The sequence below is a fragment of the Danio rerio genome, chromosome 8 (genome assembly GCF_052040795.2).
Source record: "Danio rerio strain M-AB ecotype USA chromosome 8, GRCz13ab, whole genome shotgun sequence".
Taxonomy (NCBI): domain Eukaryota; kingdom Metazoa; phylum Chordata; class Actinopteri; order Cypriniformes; family Danionidae; genus Danio; species Danio rerio.
In genome coordinates this window covers 10,354,468-10,372,500 of record NC_141028.1, presented here as the reverse complement: position 1 = coordinate 10,372,500, position 18,033 = coordinate 10,354,468, and the positions used below count along the sequence as shown (strand labels likewise).

At 33.7% G+C, this 18,033-nt stretch overlaps 1 protein-coding gene across 3 annotated transcripts in view; it reads right to left on the bottom strand.

Annotated features, from left to right (window-relative positions):
* The window catches only part of grm6a (glutamate receptor, metabotropic 6a), a 220,458-nt gene extending 204,827 nt beyond the window's left edge, over positions 1-15,631 (bottom strand). For all 3 annotated transcript variants that reach the window (XR_015497238.1, XR_015497237.1, XM_087263733.1), the window contains exon 1: positions 15,214-15,631. The gene's annotated coding sequence lies outside the window, so the exon portion shown is untranslated. The remainder of the gene's footprint in view (positions 1-15,213) is intronic.
* Positions 15,632-18,033: the final 2,402 nt, after the last annotated feature.

The window sequence follows — 18,033 nt, the reverse complement described above, 5'->3', positions numbered from 1 at the left end:
TGAAATAATTCTCATACTAAGTACTTTTGCATGCACAGCAGCACAGAAACATGACAAAACAGTGACACATTGCATTGCAGACAACCATATCCAAATCCATATCCACAGACAACCATATCCATGCTGGCACATAAAACCTAAGGATGTTCCATATTGAATCTAGTTTCGTTATGTAACTATTTATAGTATAGTAAATATTTATATCTATTTTTTTACTGAGGATTTGCACCATGTTTATTTGGACTTTATTTGGACTTTGACACATTATTTATTATTTTCTTATTTTTTTATTTGTTCATTGTAAGTGGTGTTGTTTATAGTAACTGAAAATATATTATTTAGAAAAAGTCAAATTTGCTTCACTGTTCTATTATTTTGTAACATTTGTAACATACCGTATACCGTGAAACCGTCAAACCGTGGTATTGTTTTAGACGATTATCATACCGTAAAAAATTCATACCGTTACAACCCTAGTCAGCACATGCTCTTTTTTTTCCTGGTCCTTGCGCCTTTGCCGTGTGCTGTGTAAATGCACACGATTGCATACGAGAAACTTTTAAAAGATGATGTAAGCAGGTCATTAAAAAAATCAGATCAGAAATCGAAATTGACCATCAAGATCTGCATTGTAAATGCAGCCTTAGTTAGTTAGTTAGTTAGTTAGTTAGTTAGTTAGTTAGTTAGTTAGTTAGTTAGTTAGTACGGCCTAATTTACACTGCACTGTTCAAGTGACTTAAATCCAATTTTCCTCTTCTATGTGGCACAGATCGGACAAGGCCCATGTACATGTAAGCAGAAAAAAATCACATGGATTCTGATATACTCAAATCAGATACAGGCATTGTTCATATGTGGAAATTTATCCGATATGAATCGGATCTGTGTTCTCGTGACTGCAGTGTAAGCAGGTAGATCGGATTTTCACCTGTCAATGCGAGTGACGCGTCATTAAAAACCATAGAGAATGACGTCAAGTCTGACACTTCCAATTCTAAACAGACTTTACTTTAACTTTAGTTAGTTAATTTGTAACTTAGTTAGTTAGTTAGTTAGTTAGTTAGTTAGTTACACTCAAAAATGGCTTTTGCTGCTTGTTTAAACTGCTTATTTAAAATAAGTTAAAACAGCACAATTATATTTTTTTTGGGGGGGGACAACTTAATTATTTTATGTTTAATCCACTTAAATTTGTAAAAACTATTAACTTAAGGGATTTGTGTTGGGTCAACATGAAGTATTTGTTTGAAACAAAGTACTTTTTTCACTGTAATTAGTTACTGTAGTAAGTTAGTTTATTCATCTCATAGGAAATTATTGATTGACACAATCTTATACATAATCCTTTGAGAACAGAGAAACATAGATAAGACGTAATAAATACTTAAAACGGGCCAAGGTAAATTAAGATCCTTCTGAAGTTTGAAGCTTCTGCAATTTGACTAATTTGTCCCTGCAGACATTTGGAATAAAGACTCTTTTACATTAACTAGCTTATTTATACATGCATGAAAGGATAATTGTCACATTTGTCATTTTTCTGCATCAACAAATGTCATTTCCAGCATGTCCCTAATGATTTAGTTTCATGCTGTGGAAATGACAGTGATGGAAATGACATTGTATTTGATAAATAATAAATACAAAACAACTCTTGTTATCTGGTAAGACTAATTTCTTAAATTTTAAATAATTTCTATACATCCTAAATACACACAATTAAATATTTTTAAAATAATAAAAAAAAATATTGCTGTTGTTATTATTATTATTACTGTCAAACAAATTAATAAATACATCATTAACTCATTTACAAAAATGTTTCTTCATGTATATTAAGAATAAATTAAATGCCCTAGTTTAATTTAGTTTTAAATTAGTCTTAAATAAAAATATAAAATAATAATTAATCATAAAACACTTATACACTTAAACACTTATATTATAAATATTCAGTGACATGCTGTGAAAATGACAGTGCTGGGAATTACATTTTTAATAAAAAATAAATAAATAAATAATTAAGGACAACTCTTATCATTTGCAAAGAGTATTTTTTTTTAAATTAGGAAGAAATTCCTAAATATACACACAAATAAATATTTTTGTAAATATTAATGTTATTATCAAACAACTAAATAAATGATTTCTTTACATTTATTTAAAAAATATTTAATGATTTATATTAAGGTTGTATAAAATGCCAGACTTTTAATTCTTTTTTTAAAAAATCTACAAATTAATTTATTCATTTTCTTTTTGGCTTAGCCCCTTTATTAATAAGGGGTCGCCACAGTGGAATGAACCACCAACTCATCCAGCATATGTTTTAAGCAGCGAATGCCCCTCCAGCTGCAATCCAGTACTGGGAACCACCCATAAACTCTCACATTCACACACACACTACGGCCACCTCAGTTCATGAAATTCACCTATAGTGTATGTCTTGGACTGTGGAGGAAGGTGAAAACATGCAAACTCCACATAGAAGCGCCAATGACCCAGCTTGCTGCTAACAACTAAGCCACCATGCCGCCTGATTTTTTACATTTATTTACAAAATATTTAGTAATGTATATTAAGGATGTATGAAATGCCAGCCTTTTAATTATTTTTAAAAAATCTATAAATTATAAAACATAATTAATATTCATACGCTATTAAAATACGAACATTCTGTTGAATTATGATATTTCTTTATTAATGTTTTTTTAATACATATGTCTTTTTGAAAAGAAGCAAATAAATAAAAAAATAATAATGTAAAAAGTATTAATATGACCCCCATCTGACATTTTAACATCACCTGCATTGATCATTGAGTCAGACTGCCAAGGTCAACACATATTTTTTACAGAGACATGAATTTAAAAATGTACAACAGTACATTTACTTAAGATGAAACACAATGCAGCAAGAGATGTGATCATGTCGCGTGCCGCTGTTTGAAATCTTCCCTGTGACAACCTACATACCGCTTAAATAAATTAGACAATATAGAGTACACAGACGTGTGCGGTACACAAGAACTCCATTCTGAACACAAGCCATGGTTTATGTAGGAGAGCGCAAGGATAAATCATCGGGGCTGCATCTGACAGCTTTCAGAAGCTCTTAGTAGCAAGGCATTACATTTTGATGAAAATTTTACATCACACTCCAGAGCACATCGTGCAGCTGCGGCATCTGCCTTTTTTTTTTGCTGCAGTTACTTCGCGTTTGCTCAAAAAACTGCACATCTACACAGTGACAGGTGTTCAGCGGGAACTCCAGATATCGAACACTGCTGCTGCTGCTACAGTTCCTTATGAGCCTGGATTGCATTTACAGTAGGGACTGGATATATTGCATTTGCTTTGGAGAGCCTAATCAAATCCTGAACCGTTTTTTGGCCTGCCTAGAAGGACTTTTCCTCACAGATTTTCTTTAAATTCATTCAGCTAACATGAAATCAGATAGAATATCTCCAGCAAAAAAAAAATCCCTCCCTTACTGTTATCGCAAATATCTTTCCTGAAGAAATGTGTGCGTTTAAAGCACCCCACTGTTACATCCGAAATGAAAAGACATATTTAATATTGCAAACTAATTGTTCGGTAAGTGGGTTCATTTCCTCACGAGGAGCAATTTGATTCCAGGCTGGCACTAAAAAGGCACGACATCAGATGTTAATCGAAGGAGACAAGCTCTTCCCTGCACTCTCTCTGGTAAATATCATTTTCACGGTGATAAAACATCATTCGGAGCTGTTAAACATAATGGGCTGTTTCAATAATCCATGGTGGCATCATCTAATCACAGTAATCACTGTTTGTGGATGGCGTTCGATGCATGTGGAAATGTGTGGCATTAAAATCAACGCAACACCACTTTGTGCGTTCAGACAAGGCAAACGGTTTTCACAGGACACTTTCCAATGGTGATCCCATCTACACAAAAACAACATACCTGTAAACAAGCATTAGTAATGGTAGTTCAACCTGTCGTCATTTACTCACCCTCCATTTGTTTTAAACATGTTTCAAGAGTTCACACTTAGCTGATGATTGGTAATTAGCTTGTTTGGCATGCTGTCTCAGGAGTGAGCCCTGGGGTCCGTTCTTGGTACGTGGATTACTCAGTTAGCTGGATTTGGATATTGACGATTTGACACGATCCAGTTTCGTTCTTCAAAGCTGATCCGAGAGTTGTTGTCATAGCAACAGTTCTGCTTGGTCAAACCTGATCGAAAGCAGGTTCAATTCATATAAACAAGATTAGATTGGCTTAGTTCAAGCAAAGATAATACAGAAAGTATGTTCCGAATTCTGATATTTTCTTACAGTAGTAGTTATATACACTTGGGAAAATGGTACATATTTTTTAACTATATATATAAAGTTATAGTCATTAATAAAATAAATTAAGTTATACATATTAATAAAACGTATGCAATCTGCACCCTCGAAATGAAAGTACAAAGATTGCCACCTGGTGGTGCAAAGAGAAAACTTATTGATATTAACTTTTTTGATCGCTTTAGTACAAATTGTGTATAATAGAAATGCACAATATGTGACTTTTTTAAAGCAATAATACATTTATGCAGTCATAAACATGTTTTGATAGTTAATATGCCAGTGATTTGATGCTTCTGCAGACGCCTTTACCAATAAGAAAACGCTTTTGTAAACAACCAGTTATTCTTTACACCGATTAAAAAACGGCTACTATAATAAAGAAAATATTTTCTAAATGTGGAACTAAATACATTGATTTGCATTGAAATACATGATGAATACTCGACACATGAAAGTGTAAAGCCTGCAGCTCACAACAAATGTCGAAGGTTATTGCGTGTCATATTTAACAAGCCGTTTACTGCTAATTTGATGTAATTTTGCTCACATGGATAATTGAATATTAATCAGATGATGTCATTACGCTGCTGTGCCGTCAGCCAATCGTTGCATTGCTGATCATGATTTCGAGGATCGATAGATCTGTCCTTCACAACACACGCAGCGATCTCAGATCAGTTTATCCAGACATTCTAATCTGATTCGCGAACTGGTTTGAAGAACCAAATTAGCGAGAGATCAGTTATCAAGATTTAAAGATCCGGGATCTGCCAAATAATCTTAGATCATTTAAGCGAGGTACGAAGAACTGACCCCTGAGCTCATGAGATGTCTCATGTTTTGGACTGTGGGAGAAAACCCTAACGAACTGGGGAAAAGCCATGCAAGCACTGACCGACTGACCGGGTAGAGATCTGAACCTGAGGCATTCTTGCTGTGAGGCCACCTTTACATTTTGAAGGTTTTGAAGATGAAAGTCCTACATAATGGCCACAGCCATTTTTATGGCCATATTTAAAGGCCAAAGACCGGTTACTCACTGAAGCTAAGCAGGGCTAAGCCTGATCAGTACCTGGATGGGAGACCACATGGGAAAACTAGGTTTCTGTTGCAAGTGGTGTTAGTGAGGCCAGCAGGAGGCACTCAACCTGTGGTCTGTGTGAGTCCTAATGCCCCAGTACAAAGAAAGGGGTACTATACTGTCACTGAGCACCGTTTTTTCAATGAGACGTTAAACCGAGGTCCTGATTCTCTGTGGTCATTAAAAATCCCATGGCACTTCTTGTAAAGAGCATTTCATAGTAGCTATTAATGTCAATAGCTGCTGGTTTTAAACTTTCACCAAAATATCATCTTTCAAGTGTTCACACTGTCCCGGGTGAGAGCCCTGAGATCAAAGGATCCTCAAGCCCAGGGCTCCCACCCGTTTGCTGAGCAAGAGGGGAGGTTCAGCTCAGGTAAATCTAAAAAATTCCCCAGCTGGCTAAGGTAAACTACTTTGGGAAGAAAGGGAGCTGGACAAAGTGCCTGTTTTGCTTAGTCTGTTAAGTATTATGCATATCTTTGGATGATGGGAGAAAACCAGAGAACCCGGGAGAAACCCACACGGAAACGGGGAAGATCAGGGCCGGCAGAGTTTTTGCTGTGGGGCTAACCACCGTGCCGCCCAATCTATGAGAAAAAAGGAGAAGCACGTGATACTCTCGAAATTGGTTTATTAAAGGGCCATGAAACCCCCCGTTTCAGCAGGGTGACTTCACACCTCTAGTTTGGAAAAAGTCAGGAAAGTGGGTGTGTCTAGCTCTGTTTGGGTGGGAGTGTCGGGGTAGGAAAAAGGAGAAGGACTTGAATAAAAATGGGAGCTCCAATTTGGGCACGTGCTGATTTTTACAGAGGAAAAACAAACACACAGGCGCAGGGGATAAAGACAGTGAGTTTAATGATGGTGGAATGTTTGATATCGCACGTCGTATAAGAGAAAAAAAACTCTGTATTTCTTGGTAACTCAGATGCACTCAGTAGGATGCAATCCTGTCACAAAATGCGGCAAAAATTAAACACGACGATCGGCAATAGTTTGCTTACTGTGTTCACGTGTTTACACTTAGAGAGCAGCATTTAGTCTCAGTCCATAATATTGTAGAGATGTTAACGTAAACTAAGTAACTTAGAAATTATTTTGACTAAGGTCTGTCTTTAAACACTGGAAGAGTACTGCTGACGATACGAACTTTGCCATCTGAACGACCAAAGAAAGGGCACTGATCGCACACACTTACCAAATCTGTAGACAGGACAGTCAGCACATACTGTAGCTGCATCTTTTTTTAAAGGAGACGAGCAGCAAATCCCGATTACATCTTTTCCAGATGAGAAAAGCTCTCAAGTAAAAAATGTTCCGTACAAACGTATTTCTGCTAGCGACGCATGCACTGATCCACACGTGAGACCAGCAGCGCTCTCATAGAGAGAAAATGAAAACAAAACCTTCACTGCAGCACGCTGGAATACACGCTAAGATCTCATGGCTGTGACCCAGCTTCAAAAATTTGTTTCAAACCAGAAGTAAGAATATGCTCAAAATAACGCAAAAACAACCAATTTTCAATTGTTAGTGTAATATATGTGTCCTCATAGTGTTTTTAGCAGTGTGTGACTCATATATGACTGTCAACAGCTCAAAAAGTGTGTTTTGGTGTCTCGTGACGCTTTAATAAACTTCACTTTGTGTTCAACAAAGAAAAGAAACTCAAACAGGTCTTGGAAAAAACTTTAAGGTGAGTAAATGGTGAGTACATTTTCATTTTGAGTAAACTATCCCTTTAAAAGCCACCAATGCAAAAGCCCACAGCAGCAATGATGAATGATAATAAGCAGTATGTTTATGAGGCATTTCAAAGGGAAAAGAAAATGCTTTCTAAATCATTTGCACATCAGAGGCAGCTAATATGACGAGGTTGTAGTCAATAATAGCAGTACAGAGACTTTTATACTGGATTTCAGTCATCCACTGTGAGTTTAACTTAGCCTTTCCTTTAGTACATGTATTTAAATTAAGTATTATATGACTCTAAAGGATTTAAGTAGGAACCCAATTATTAGGATTTAGCTTCACAAAAAAACATTTTTAAAAAGAATAATCGTTCATTCCTTATCAAAATTTCTTTAATCCCTGCACCAAAAAACATTTGCGATTGTATTTTCATATTACGTTCGACTAAAACCCCAATTCCATTTCGTCGTCTGTGAACAGAGGCTCTGTTAATGCTTTTTAAAATTCATCAGCTGAAACTATTAATGCCCATTCGGGTGTCTGGGCTTGTGACAAATGGTGAGGTCATTCCCAGCGTGACACACTTACTCAAAATAATGTGATCACTCTTCAGAAATGAAGGGCTGGAATAATGGATAATACAACAAATCATCAGGGGCTTTTTTCCTTCATATTAGACCTAAATCTTACAGCTGATACCCATTAGGAGCCGTTGAAGAGAACTTTGAGAGAACTCATTGTGAAATGACAGTCTTGATGGAGTCAAAGTGACCTCGCACACACAAAAAGGAGTGTCGCATGCAGGAATTGTACCTGGATTAAGATGGACCACTCTGTGATAATGAGGTCAGCAGTTCAGATATATAAGCTCAGGTTCTTCCAATAGACTGTACTCTGTAAAAGTCATGGAGACATTTGAAACTTCATTTATCTTCTTGTTAATCTTGATATGAGGGTGCAATCGGGATGTAATGGACGAAAGGAAATTCAGCAAATTTTACAAAGCCACAGCAAACTATGGATCAGTCTCAGTGTGTGCACTCTTTGGTGACATAATGGTGCGTAAAAAGATAAGTAATAGTCTGCATCAGACAAAAGGGGGAACAGGGTGCACCGTAGGGAAACACCCACACACACTCATTCACACACATACACTACAGCCAACTTAGTTTCTTCAATTCACCTATAGTGCATGTCTTTAGACTGTGGGAAAACCAGAGCACCCGGAGCAAACCCACATGAACACAGGGAGAACATGCAAACTCTATACAGAAATGCCCACTGACCCAGCCGGGACTTGAATCAGCGACCTTCTTGCTGTAAAGCGAAAGTGCTAGCAACTGAGCCACCACGTCGCCCATCCAATTCAGAATCATAAAATTAAAAATGAAATACACTATGGTCCTGCAGAATTCGCTGTTATGTTAAAAAGCATATGACGTGTTAGATGCACAGCTTTTCAGGTACTTTCTGTTGAACTATGCTTAACATATAACAACATGCAATATTAGGGGTTGCCTGATTGCATGCTTTCCTCTCACTAATAAAACCGGTGAGAAAACAACATGAATACATCAGATCATAGAGATGTGGATTTTTGCACAAGCTCTGCAATTTGACAATCTAGTCAAGTCATGTTGCACTTATTTTTGAGCAGTACTTTATACAAATTACCAAGAATGCTTTACAGATACACACTGCTTTGTTATCTTTAGCATATAAAATATTACATAATTGCATCTGACCATTGGCAGATGTTTACCAGACACAACAAACCTTTTTACAGAATATTTGCTTTTTCAAGCAGATATAGATGACCAAAAAAAAATTCTTCATTCATCAGTTACATTTATATCAGGGTCTTTGGTATGACTCAGTTTGCCAGATTTAGATGAATCTGAAAAAAACTTTCTTTATCCAAAATTTTAAAGCAGCTGTGAATTTTGCTAATATTGTAAGCAAAATATTAATAGCAATTATTTTAAAGCAGTATTTTAGATGGTTTACTCAAAGCATTTTTGTAGAACTCCTAAAAGCAACCTAGGTTTATTTTTGATACGTACCCCTGCATATATTTCTGAACAGCATAAAATATGTCCCAGGAGGTACGTTTATTTGGCCGCTGTGTATGCTTTTTCAGATCACAAATTTCTCTCACAAGTACCAGTCGCATAAATCCATCAGAGACCGGTGTCGACTGACTGACTAACTTACCAACTGACCAATTAACCCCACCCACCCCCTTCCCTAAACCCAACCGACAGTGTTTTAAGAAGCACCGATTCACCCCACCCAACCCCTTGCATAAACTCAACTGATAGTGTTTTACTGATCACTGTTTAACCGACAGTGATTTTAAAAGCAATCCAGAAAAATAAAAGCCCTTGCGGTCAAATGATTTTTACGACATTGTCTGATCTTACCACGTTCTACCCCTGTTATTTATTTGTTTATTTTTTGCCTTTTTTTTTACCTGCTTTCTCGAACTGTTCTTCGTCAGACTCAAACCCGTCGTCTTGGTCAACTTCTCTCTGTGTCTCACGTGCACCAACATACACGGCGAGTCACTGGGCAAACTGGTAAAATCAGCAAAGCCGTCCACACGCAAAGCAGTCATACCACTCCTTAGCGTTCATTTTAAAGATGAAATGCAGCCATATTTAGCTCTGGCTACATAATTCGTGTTCTCCAGAAATGTATACGGGGGTACGTATTCACAATGAGCCTATGTTGCTTAAAAATTAGAAATGCTTGTCAGAAAGAGCGTGATGTCACTTGCGTGATGACGTACATCACAGACACGCGCTGCCAGGCGTGCCAGCGCTCAGCAGTTGGTTAAGCTCCGTGACCGTCGCAGAAAGTTTTAGCTACAAAATGAGTGCCTTGAATACAGATGTGAATGAACAAGCTTACACATGTAATAATGCAGATGAAATAGTTGATAAGAGAGGAAAGACTAATGCAGCGGTGTGGATGTGGTTCGGCTTTTTAAGTTCCGATAAACGTATAGTTTTGGTGCTCTGCAAAATGTGCGGGAGAATGATGCCACCTTGTAGGATTGAAATCAAACTTCGCTTATTAACACATACATAAAACACGTGACGTGCATATATACTATTGAACGTTCAAAACATGTATGAAACCTGCGCATATACGTATAAATTTGATGCATGCATACAAACGCACGTACATATAAACTCGATCCTTCCATATAATTGATCCTCGTATAAACACCCAATATAACACTCACTGGATGTTATTATAGACTTTGCAAATTCAGTTTGCAGACATTTGTGGGTACAGACATTCATTGTGTGTGTTCTTGCCAGTTTTTTCCTGGCTTTTAGTTATTGTCCATATCGATATCGGAAATATATTGTATCGACCGAAATTAAGAAATTTATAGTGATATAAATTTTTGCCATATAAATTATCGTCCAGCCCTAATTGTTCCCAGAGATGCATTGCAGCTGGAAGGGCAGTAAAACATATGCTGGATAAGTTGGCGGTTCATTCTGGTGTGGCAACCCCAGATTAATAAATGGACTAAGCCGAAAAGAAAATGAATGCATAAATGAAAATGTTTATTGTTAATTAATTTTGCGTATATTGTAGCTGTTATGTTTTCTTTGCTATAGTAATTAAAAAGTAAAAATCCTTATAAATCCTTAAAAATATATATAAAATATATACTGAAAATTCAATTTAAGTATTTTGATTTAATAAATTTTTAAGCATTTAAATCCATGCAGTAAGGAATTTAAGGATTTAATCCAGGCAATGCATTTTTTATAAGGATTTATAAGGATTTTTAAATTAAATATTAAAAATGTATTAAATTATATATATATATATATATATATATATATATATATATATATATATATATATATATATATATATATATATATATATATATATATACACACACACACACACACTTTTTGGTAGTATTTTTGGATATTTGTCCTTTTTAAAAATTGATAGAAAAGAGAGAAAAGTCTGTGAATATGTGAATATGTGCATTTTTGGGCCCGATCAGAGCTAATATTGCCTAATTTTTTCATCATTGCATGACTTTTATGACCATGGTGAATGCCCTAAAAAGTTTCAGGCACTCACGATGTGCAAAAAAAAAATCACTTCTGTCATAAAAGATTTTCCATGAGCTCTTGCTGATTTTTCTAGGGCCGTCTCACATAGCACACGTTATCAGACAAGAGATCACACACTGTGAATCCCTGACATTATACGAGAGGGCACAGCGAGCAGCTACACCGCTTTTGCAAACATCCCTGACGACATATGACATTGTTCACACAAACGTTAGACTTTTAAATGCTGACCTCTCATGCACAGCAGCATGACACAGCTGACAGGGGGTTCACTGTTGCAATGATAATTCAAAGAGACCCCAGAGACCTCATAGCATGGATTAAAAAACTAGGAATTCATCCTACAGGCAACAGAAAGCGGATAAAAAGAGCTTCGAGACACAAGTCGTTTATATTACAATGCATGTCAGAGTCTAACAAGATCTATTTAACTCCTCTTTTATGTAGTCATGATGGACACATCAAGGCCTATAATAATACCCTTCATTATGAAATATGCATTATCCATTAGTTCCATAAGTCAGTGTACTCCCTTATGCATGATATGTATTATCATGTTCTCGGTCTCCTCTAAATGTTGCTTCATAGAGGTAGGTAAGTTAACAAAGGCTGTACAGGATGCATTGATAAATCATGTTATTAAATGTGTGAATCTTTTTTCTCTTCTACTTTGAAAAGCAATTCTGAATCCCATTTTTTGAATTGTGTTTGTCTTGAGAATGCTCTTTGTATATTATCTGCAAACATTGTGGAAAATGTGCACTTTCAGCAGTATTTGACAGTTTAATTTACAGTCACTAATAAGACAGGTGTCACATTTTAACATAAAAATACTTTAAAGCATGATGGGAATGCAAGACATTTGAATACAACTGCATAAAGTTAAACACTTCATAATGATGTGTATTAATCATCATAACAAACAACATCACGTTGTTTAATGCTTAACGTTCATTCATTTTCTTTCCGCTTAGTCCCTTTTTTTATAAGGGGTCGCCACAGTGAAATGAACTGATAACTTATCCAGCATATGTTTTACACAGTGGATGCCCTTTCAGCTGCAACACAGTACTGAGCAACACTCTCCGATTCACACACATACACTACGGCCAATTTAGTTTATTCAATTGACTTGTACCGCTTGTCTTTGGACTGTAGGGGTGCTCAACATTCATATAAAAATATATAATATAATATAATATAATATAATATAATATAATATAATATAATATAATATAATATAATATAATATAATATAATATAATATAATATAATATAAAATAATATAATATAATATAATAAAATATAATATAATATAATTTAATATAACATAACATAACATAACATAACATAATATAATATAATATAACATAAAATAATATAATATAATATAATATAATATAATATAATATAATATAATATAATATAATATAATATAATATAACATAACATAAAATAATATAATATAATATAATATAACATAACATAACATAACATAACATAAAATAATATAATATAATATAATATAACATAATATAAAATAATATAATAAATTATAATATAATATAACATAACATAATATAATATAACATAATATAATATAATATAACATAATATAATAAAAATAATATAATATAACATATTATAATATAAAATGATATAATATAATATAACATATTATAATATAAAATGATATAATATAATATAATATAATATAATATAATATAATATAATATAATATAATATAATATAACATAACATAACATAACATAATATAATATAATATAATATAATATAATATAATATAATATAATATAATATAATATAACATAACATAAAATAATATAATATAATATAATATAACATAACATAACATAAAATAATATAATATAATATAATATAACATAATATAAAATAACATAATAAATTATAATATAATATAACATAACATAATATAATATAACATAATATAATATAATATAACATAATATAATAAAAATAATATAATATAACATATTATAATATAAAATGATATAATATAATATAACATATTATAATATAAAATGATATAATATAATATAATATAATATAATATAATATAATATAATATAATATAATATAATATAATATATGACAATAAAAAAAGTTATTTGTGCAGTATTTTTTTATAAATTAATGTGTCTCGTCTATGCACCTTTACAAATATTGTCAATAGCCAATAGTCTACCATACTGAATGAATACATAAACATTTACCAAACTCAATGTATTTACCTCAAAGTATTTAATATAATAACATATATAACCACAAAATAGTGTCACAAAAGGTGATATAACTACTTTTTTTCCCCCAAAATCAATTACCATGGAAAATTATCTAATCAGAAGGCATATCCATGGTACAAAGCAATCATGAGCTATATCATCATAACAGTGTGCAAAACCTGGTTATTAAATGGTAACTATAAGGTCCCTACAGGTATATTCATTTTATATGATCGATAACCAGCATTTAACCATATAGTACTTCTTGGTTTTACTACACATAAAATCAAAAACCTATTGTATTTAATGGTGGCCACAATTTAAAAACCTAGTTTCACCATGGTATTGTAAAACTGTGGTACAACTCAGATAATATGCCAAATAAACATGGTGACTGCACTTATACTATAATACAACCATGGTTCATTTTTATAAGGAATAGTTTTTGAAGTAGACAACCACATTAATAACATAGAAATTGGGAAACGCAACAGAAACACGATAACAAGAATTCACAGATATCACCTAACTTACTAAAAAGTGGACACAAACAACCTCATGTTGTATAATGCTCAAAGTTCATTCATTTTCTTTCTGCTTAGTCCCTTTTCTCATCAGGGGTCGCCACAGTGAAATGAACTGCCAACTTATCCAGCATATGTTTTACACAGTCGATGTTCTTGCAGCTGCAACCCAGTACTGAGCAACACCCATACACACTTACATTCACACACACACACTATGGACAATTTAGCCAACCCAATTCACCTGTACCACATGTCTTTGGACTGTGGGGGAAACCAGAGCAAACCCACGTGAATGCAGGGAGAACATGCAAACTCCACACAGAAACGCCAACTGAGCCGAGGTTCGAACCAGCGACCTTCTTGCTGTGAGGCGACAGCACTACCCACTGCGCCACTGCCTCGCATAATATAATATAATATAATATAATATAATATATGACAATAAAAAAGTTATTTGTGCAGTATTTTTTATGAATTAATGTGTCACGTCTATGCACCTTTACAAATAGCCTATAGTCTACCATAGTACTGAATAATTACATATTTACCAAACTCAAGGTATTTACATAAAAGTATTTAATATAATAACAAATATAACCACAAAATAGTGTCACAAAAGGTGATATTACTACTTTTTTCCCCAAAAATCAATTACCATGGAAAAAAGATCTAATCAGAAGGCATATGCTACGCAGCAATGGTCCTAAATCATAAGCCATCATCATAACAGTGTGCACGGTTATAATATGGTAACTATAACGACCCTAAATCCCTTTGATATTATCGATAACCAGCATTTAACCCATACAGTAGGCTACTTCATGGTTTTACTACAAATAAAATCAAAAACCTATTGTATTTAATGGTGACAACAGAAAAAAAAAACTAGTTTAACCATGGTATTGTAAAACTGTAGTTATACGAGTTAATACGCCAAATAAACATGGTTATCACTTCTACTATAATAAAACCATGGTTAATTTTCGCAAGGAATGTTTTTTAAAGTAGGCAACCACATTAATAACATAGAAATTGTAAAACGCAACAAAAACACGATAACAAGAATGACACTTTTATACGGACATCATATAACTTACAAAAAGTGGAAACAAACGATTAAGATTATCGTAAACACGCGATAGGCGGCGAAAACAGAAACTTATAACCCAATTATTGAGCGTCCATTTATTTACCTGTTCATCCTGATGTGTAACTTTCTCCAGGAGTCAGTCGAGACATCCTCTCATCAATCCCTCGAAAACATCACGACTCTCTCAAACCCCCTGCAGACTTTTCCAGTTGTTAAATTCAGCTGTGATTCAAAAACAAATCACCTATGACCTGTTTAAGGAAAGCGCGGGGTTTTTCTTCATGCTTTCTTTCATTCATTCAGCGTGGAGATCCGCACAGCCGTTCTGTCCGCGTCCCCGCGCGCGCTCACCGCGTTTTCCCCGTGAAATGAGATTCATATCGAACATAACAATATTTCTCAACACTGTGCCGCTTCTAATCTCTATCAAATCTGTTAAAAGCTCGATTCCCCTCCCTCTCTTGCTCTCACTCCCTCAGTATGTGTGTGCGTGTCTATCTCTCTCTCCTCTCTCCTATTCTGTCGTGCAGTTTGTTTGTTGGTCACTCTGCCCCTCATGTTCCGTTTAGGGGGGGCGTTACAGTTCATTTTCATCTCTTTTATTAGACTTTTCTGAAGTACATTTTCCTGGGGACTTCAAGAACAATCCTTTTATTGGGGGAGGATTTCTGAACAGTGCCTTTGTGGTGAAGAGCTTTAAAGCTTTAATAAACATCCCAGCGGGCACCTTGATGTCAAAACGACATCAAATAGACATCAGGCATGACGTCAAAAATGCTAATCGATTTGATGTCAAATCCTTGACGTCATTTGACAGCCACACTTTGATGCCGACCAAAATAACTACACAAAAAGTATCATAAAGATCAGCTATATTCATATGAAAGCATCAATTACACTAGATTTGGTATTGAATTATTTTAATATTACAAAACAAAGCAAGTAAACTATCTTCATCATCAAACTGACATCAAACATTGGTGTCAAAAAACATAAAAATCAGATAATCGATTTTTGACGTGTTTTTTGATGCCATTTTGACATCAAGGTGCATGCTGGCTTTTTACGGTATTGATTAACACAGACAAAATATGAATTATTTAATTTACATTTAAACAGTCCTGTTGAGTGTCTGTTGAATGAGTTTTACTAACCATCATCACTCTAAATGCTAAGTTCTGTAACCCAGCATGTCAAATATGGACAATCTCAACAGTTAAAATGTGTCATTTAAATTTAATCAAAGGTGCAAAAAGGTGATTGTCCTCAGAGACATTATTTGTTTTGCTGGTTGAAAGTCTCTTCATATTCATTAATGTATATGATGTAAAAGCATTTGTGCGCCAAGTTGAGTTAAAAAAAAATGTGTTCAAAATGAATGTAACATAGCCTTATAAGTTTAAACAATGTGTCTAGTTTTAAGATCTGTAAAAGGACAAACTCAGATAAGAAGAGAAAATTTTTTTCCATCGTGAACTGAACAAATGTCAACTCCACTATACAGCTTTTATTTTAAAATGAAATAAATGATGGCAGTCAAACATTGCCTAAGATCATTTTTGTATCTAGTTTAATCAATCTTTCCACAATATATACAATACTTATACATTTGTCAATGAAATAAATTAGTTGTATGATGAATTGTACACCTGTCACACTCTACAATGTTATATTAATTTGGTTAAGAGCTTATTAGAAAATAAATGAACTGAATTTGTATATTAAATAGAGCAAGAACTTATACATTGTGAAAACACTATTAATGTGTGATGAGAACTTTTTAAATATTTCAAAATTTGTGTGTGGTGATGGGAAGGAAAGTGGTGGAAATGACTTTTCAACAGTTTATTGTTAAAAAATGAGAAATAGCTTCAGCGATTAGCTTTGAATTTATACTAGCCTTTCATGTATACTAAACACTCTTATTTACCTTTATTTTGTTTGGTTTTAAAAACATCTTTGAAGGTACAACATGTTTGGAAATGACGTAGAATAAATGAATACATAAATAAATAAATAAATAAATAAATAAATAAATAAATAAATAGAATAAATGTATTTCCTTACCAAGCAATATTTACCTTGATTTTACTTCAAGTGTTGTTGATAAAAATTTTAATTCCCTCCATCTTAAAGATTTTCTCAGATGGCATTATTCACTTTTATAGAATCCACCTGAATAATCTTTAACACAAACTTTATAAAGCAACACTACAGTGTTGTGGTGGAAATGACACTGATACTGTGCGACAGCTATATTTTGTATAAAAAATAATATTGATAATAGTCTCACATTAATAACTATAAAATATTTAAATTATTTCAATAGTGCTTCATTAAGATACATTAATATTTAACAGATAAATAATATTTTAAAATGTTATTTTCATTGTTGAAGTTTAAAACTCTGGGTGTGCGACGAGGTAAAAACAGGGATTTTGACACCTAAAAGGAGGTTGAATAATATGAAAACAATATAATAGAAAGGTAGTACATTTTTAGGGTAAGTTTTATTGTTAGTTTAACAAAAAATGAGGAACTTGAACAAAATTATAAATATTTTTGTAAATATGATTAAAGGACATAAAAGTGCCTGTAGTTGAAGAATTACCCTTATATGTATTTTTATATTCTGGTTAAGGCATAGGATTTAAAAAATGATCGTCCAATCCAAATATTCAGGCCGAAAAATACAGTAAGCAGCCCAAACTGTCTGTCAACAAAGGTAGATTTGTATATCTCACATCATTTGTGACTGTCAGGCAAACATAAATAATTAAGATATTTTTTACCCCCCCCCCCCCCCCCCCCACAATTTCTGTTACAAATGTTTTTTAAAAACTGCTTTTATTGTAGCTGAATTAAAACAAGACTTTCTCCAGAAGAAAAAATATTATCAGACATACTGTGAAAATTTCCTTGC